We start from the raw sequence: 6,619 nt of genomic DNA, 5'->3' as shown, positions 1-6,619 counted from the left end.
TACATACAGAGAGAGAGAGAGAGAGAGAGAGAGAGTTGAATATTTAATGGGAGGTGCCATGATAACCAAATGCAAAGTAAAAATTTTATGAGAAAATGTTTAGAAGATATGTGCCATAGGATTAGTGGAACAAAAACTGAGTGAATGATGTACAATCTTTGTAGGTGTGTTGGCTCAATTATATAAAAGATTAACTGTATAATAGAGAAATGAATTTTTAAAGTTAAGGCTAAGTCGCTAAAATAGAGAGCTTTCTCAAGTATTTTGTGGTAAAATAACACTCTAAATATTTAGTTATTTTTATTGTGTATAAAATCATTATTATAGTGGCCATGAAACTAAGGCATGAGCTGGGGGTGCTAAAGGCATCCAAAATCTAAGATAGGGTCAAATTTTTAGTTGAATTGACTTCAACTCAAACTAGATTGAGCTGAATTTCATGCAATGGAACTCGTCTTAAAGTATATGTTGAATCAAATAGAGCTATGGCGAGTTTCTCAAATTTTGATTTTGTGTTGAATTTGATGCTGGTGTGGGTGTTTCCCACAAGGATGTGCGAAACAAGCCAGTTGGCAGAAGCAGCTGGCATAGGGGACCGACCGACTAGCATAGGGGAGCCTGTTCAGACGCTGCTTGAGGCAACCATTTCAGGATGCTACAGAAGTCGGGCGAGATTTACTTCCTTTCCTGTGTCCTGCTCGATCAATCGACACTTTAGGAAAGACGACACTGTCGCAGACCCTCCCTCTATCTTCATTTTTCATGTTTTACTTGGGAGAGTTTTATATTGTTGCTTTGTTGCATTAGGCTTAGTTTTTGTTGCTGCGTGTTGCTTTCAGTTTCTTTTGTGGAGCTGTTCTATCTATTTTAGGGCTGTGTCCGAGGAGATAGTGGTGCTCCGACTGTATCATACTCCACGGTGGTGATATATCTTCCTCTATCCTCCTCCCTACCCCCTTCTCCTTTCTTTTCATTAGTCATGGGCCATCCCCATACCATCCCACTGTCTTGCCGCCCCTTTTCTGTCACTACCTTACTGTCCAACTTTTCCAATACACCTCCCAACACCCTATTCGCCTCCAACTTGTTGTTGTCCACTATTCCAGCCCCTTTTTCCACATCAGGTAGCCCCATGTCGGCACAAAAAAGGAGAAAGTTATGTTTGGGGGTCGCCCGTAAGAAGCTGTCGGCAGCCTGAATCAAAATCCCGTCACCCGCTTCGGAAGGACTTTTTAATTTACGTATATATATATATATGTAAATTATATATATATATATATATATATATTTTTAGAAAAATATGAAATCAAACACGTTGGGGATGTACATACACTAGCCGTAAATGTGAAAAGGCAACAAATGCAGGGTCGACAACAGTCATCCTTCAGGCAGCAACCTGCAGGCAGGAAATCACCTACAGGTACAACGACCGACAGAGGTACCCCGAGAGACAAAAGCAGACCCGGGCAAGGGAGTGACACTCTAGTTCAGAGCAGGAAGAAGTAGGATGGAGCACCTCCAGCTGTCCCACGAGCAGAGTAGTCACACTTACAGACCAGAGCACAATGGAGGAGGTTAGAGAGGATACAACTAAGGACCAAAGAGAGATACATCATCTTCCCCCAGATGAATGAGAGGCACTCATAGTTTGACTAGCCCTACAAATTGATATTGACACGAGGGATTTGCAGTGACATCAAGAATGTGGAATCAATTGAGACTCCCGACTCAGAGACACTTCTAGTCGTACTCACTGACATGGCTGTAGAAGGAGAATTAGATCAACATGAACCAGAGATGTTTGGTAGAGTTCTCGGTCGAAGGCCAGCTGCAAGACCAAAGGTGGTGTAATGTGATCCCAATGGATGTCTTCCACCTTCTGTTGAGATGACCGAAGCAGTTTGATTAGAGGACTCAACACGATGGATTCAGAAACACATACTCATTTACCAAGGAGGGGCAGCACATCATTCTACTTCCTTCGACAGAGCTCGAGATCACAGGAATCTTATCGGCAGAGCTGCGTCAGTGGAGCCAATTCTAGTGACTACACAGGATGAGAGGATTGAAACACCCACTCCAGACACATGACAGTTACGCCATAGAGGATGTCAGAGCCTCACAGTCAACACTGTATCACCTGCACCACCACCGGACGGGAAGATTTTGGCTACTCTCATGACACATTAGACTTATCCGACCATGAGTTACATGGGAAGGATCCAGCAGTATAGGCACGAGCCACAGTCTCAAGAGAGCGAATCGATACAAACATGGGCACGCAAGTGGTGCCAATTTCTTAGATGCTTTGATCGACAGTGCAACCGGTAGTAGGACCCAGGTGCCGCCAGGATTAGAGACAAGGAACCATAAGCTTCGATGAATGAGGTCGAAGCTCTCCAAACCTTGGGAGACCGGCGTAGGTGCAGGAGACTTCTGCACGGTTGCGGAAACAAGTCAGTCGGTTTAGTCGTTAGCATAGAGGAGTCGGTCCATACAGTAATTTAGGTGACCGGTTCAGAATGCGGCAAGAGTCGAGCGGGATTTACTTACTTTACCGCTTCCCTCTTGATCGAGTGGCACTTTAGGAAAGACGACAGTGTCGTCGGCCCTCCCTCTTTCCTTCATTTACCGTCTTTTACTTGAGAGAGTCTTTATATTGTTGCTTTGTTGTATTAGGGTTAGTTTTGCTTTCAAATTCTTTTGTGGAGCTATTCTACCTTTTTTAGGGTTGTATTTGAGGGGATGGTGGTGCTTTAGTCGTATCCTACTTTGAGGTGGTGATGTTTCTTCCTCTATCCTTCCTACCCTATCTCCTTCCATTCCATTAGTTGTCGACCATTCCTCTACCATCTCTGCTGAGCTGCCGCTTCTTTCTCGCCATTGTATTGCTTTCCATCATTTTCAATCCGCCTTCTAGCACTCTATTCCTCTCCAACCTGCTGCTCGTCTTCCTCTCTAGCCCTCCTAACTGGGGGGTGTCGAAAAAAGCTAGTCTTTCGTGAACAGCTCGTGTTCGACTCGCTAAGAGCTTGTGTTTTTTCTTTCAATAAGCAACGAGTCGAACACAAACAAATTTTTTCAGCTTGATTTATAAACGAGTCGAACATGAACAAACTTTTTTTCAGCTGGTTTTGGCTCGAATTAATTAAATAATAAATTAATAATATATAAAAGGTAATTAAATGATATAAAAAAATTATTTATAAAAATGTAAAAAAGAAAAATTATATGTTAAGATATGTAAATACATAAGAATTGGGTGGTATATGTAAATACCCATCAGATTAAAAAAAAAATTAAGTTATAGATATGTCTATACATAAGACTTGCGCGTATTTATGTAAATGCCCCATTTCCCCAAAATCCCGCTGCTTTATTGCTGGCATGGAGGTTAAAAATATAAATACAAAAGAATTTGGTGGCATGTATGTAAATGCCTCTAAAGTCTACTCGCATGGCCCGCCCCATTTTCTATCCATTTAGTTGTCTGACTTTTATCCCACATCACTTGATTGAGGAAAGCTACATCATTGATCCTCTTTAAAAGCAAAAAGAAAGCAAGAGAATTCTAAGTTTTCAGCTTTACTTAAGCACTCTTTTGTGATTTTTTGTGAAATAGAAATATATTTTATTTTTAGTTCAATTGAAAATATTTAAAAAAATTTAATTTTTGAAATTTTAGTTCGAGCTAAAATTCGAGTCGAACATGAGCTTAATTCGAACAAATGAGTTTGAATCGAGCCGAACACGAATAAATAATTTACGAGCAATTTCGAACACGAGCCGAACACTAACAAAACTTAATTTAAACAAGCAGAACACGAATAAGCCATGGGCTTGCTTGAGCTCGACTCGTTTAAACCCCTACTCCCAACTGCCCCTTGCAGCTTGTTGTGCTCCTGTACAACAGTTCTCCTTGCTGTCCAACTCACCTCGCCATCACCCAACACGCTTCACCGTCCTTCGCTGCAGCTTGCCCTACTGCGCCACTCTCCCAAACCCCCCAAACCAGCCACCAAGCACCTTTCCAACATATCTGATGCCCTCCACTCTTCCCATTTTCCCTTGCCGCTTCATCAACGCCACCATCACTTCTGGATCTTTTCTTTCTGTCCTAGCTGGAGAATTGTAGTTCCCCTTTCCATTTATGTCGTCAATATTAATAAAAGATGTTTTTGTTTCTGATGATTCTCTAACTAGTTCTTGTATCATTGCATGCACAAGCTCCTTCACAAAACGAGATTTATTGTTCTCTTCTCTAGATGACTTGTTTTAATCCTTATCTTAACAATTAGACAATGATATCCAAAATAAAACTGGGCAACACTTGCTTAGATGGCCAAGCACGACAAGCCTACAATGCCTCCTAGCAGGGCGTGGTCACCGAGGCATCCTCTAATCGAGTGCCTTAGTTAAGAAGCTCAACTCTGTGCTGTAATTTTTTTTATATTTATATAAGTTTATTATTAAGATGCGAGGCTACAAATGTAATGATGGGGAAGAGGATATGGTTGATGAAATGATGAAATGGAGAGTATTGAAGATCAGATCAATCTTACTGACTTATATTTTTGTCTGCTTTTTTAATCTTTAAAATTAACTTTTGGGCATTCTAAGTATTTTGTTTTGAACAATCTATTTTACAAGGTTTTGTTATTTTGATATTTGGAATGATAAAACTTGAAATTGTATTTTTTTTTCTTCAATGCATAATAGTGTTTTCTTGTGATGATTAGCATATCATACTTTCCAAACATATTCTTTGTAATTAGTGAATTTATTTACTACCTCGTTTTATCATATGAGCTCCTAAACTAGCACCTAGCATCTCTAGCATTAGGCAATCATGTCGCAATGAGGGTGTATAGCACCTTTAATAAACTGCAATTAGCCATAGACTCCTTTTCTAATATAACTGGGGAATGTTTCCCATAGCTCTAAACTTTATTGAACTTCTATTAAATATATATAAAGAAAAGTGAAAAAGAAGAAAAAAAAGGTGGGTATTACTTCTATATTTGGCATGTTCAATTTTTTTTAATGAAAATAACTTTACACTAGTTCAATTTATACAATTATTACATGATGATTCCATATTGTGTTGATGAATTAATGAACATTGTCAGAATAAAGGACTCGCCCATATATATTAGTAGGCTTGTAGTTGAGCCGAGTTAAGTCGAGTTTATCATAGTTCGAACGTGGCTTGATATAATTATAAGTTGTTCACGTTCAGTTTGAGCTTGTGTCGAGCTTTCATATATTGTTCAAGCTTGTCTTGTTTAAGTTTTTCAATATTTGAGCTTGATTTGTACCTGATTTATTTATGACTAGTGAACTAGTACTTAAACAAACTAATAAACGGGCTAAAAACTCAAATGATATCTAGATTTTCATAAAAAAAATTTAATAAATAATTTTACAAATTTGATCGCAGTTACTAATTTATTGATTATAAACTTTAAACCCTATAATATCTTAAATCTCATTTCTCCTCTATTTTGACCTAAATTTCTCATTTAGGGGCTGTTTTGTAGATTTATGTAGCATTTAAGCATAATCTAGCCTAAATCCTAGCAAACAACCAAAAATGACAACTTTAAAGCCTATAGGAACTTAAATCTTGTTTTTTCCTCTTTTTTTAAGCTAAATCCCTCATTTACCGGTTGTTTGGTAGCAAGAATTAAGCAGGATTTAACCTAAATCCTACCAATCAACAAAAATAACAAAATAAATTCCTAAAGGATTTTAAATCCCGTTTCTCCATTTTTTTTTAAATCTCACAAGATGTCTAAACATAAAAAATGACAACTTTGAATCATACATGATCTTAAATCCCATTTCACCTTTTGTCTTACGTTAATTCCCGGATATCATAAATGAAATTTGAAGGAGGATTTATAGGATTTAAATAAGGTGAAGCACGTGAAGTGGGGTGCGAGGATGGATGAAAAATATGATGGTTGATAGAGTAGGACTTTGGAGCAGAGTGGAAATGGGAGATGTACCGGAGGCTAGAGTTTCAAAGATCCTTGCAAGCTGCGATCACGTTGTCGCCTTCGTTACTTGCACTCCTTAGCGACTCGAGGTCTCGTATGTTTTTGGAAGAGGTAAAACTGCGAGAGACTAGAGAGAAAGTGAAGTTTGCAGTTAAAGTTAATTTTAAGGAGCATTTCATGCATAACACTCAAGTCTCATGTATTTTCACATCTAACACGTAAACTTTAATAAAATAAATATATAACTAATGGTTATATATGGATAAAATAAATATATGATTAATAATTAATCTGGAAATATTATTATTATAATAGGATATGAGCTATAATCAAACTTAATATAGAGTATTTAACAAGTTATTTACTGAACAATAAACGAGTTTGTTCGTGAACATAAATGACAAGTTTTGCTATGTTCATGTTTAGTTCATTTAAGCTTCTAGTTTTTAAAAATTGTTTAAACTTGTTTATGTACTAATTTGAGTGAACATGATCGAGTCTTAATCGAGTCGAGTTCGAGTTGTTCATCGAGTGCATTAGTTTATTCATAGCCTTATATATAAGCTTCTTTCCATCGTTTTTTCACGTGCCTTTTATTTATTAGTTTGTCTTACCAC

The 6,619-nt window shown here is 37.9% G+C and overlaps 1 protein-coding gene across 1 annotated transcript in view; it reads left to right on the top strand.

The window, feature by feature from the left end:
- The window catches only part of LOC110035115 (protein CURVATURE THYLAKOID 1B, chloroplastic), a 33,722-nt gene that overhangs the window by 1,240 nt on the left and 25,863 nt on the right, over positions 1-6,619 (top strand). The window lies entirely within an intron of this gene.

This window comes from Phalaenopsis equestris, unplaced genomic scaffold, assembly GCF_001263595.1.
Source record: "Phalaenopsis equestris unplaced genomic scaffold, ASM126359v1 Scaffold000002, whole genome shotgun sequence".
NCBI lineage: Eukaryota > Viridiplantae > Streptophyta > Magnoliopsida > Asparagales > Orchidaceae > Phalaenopsis > Phalaenopsis equestris.
Note: the sequence above shows the minus strand (reverse complement) of the source record. Positions and strands in the feature narration are given on the sequence as shown.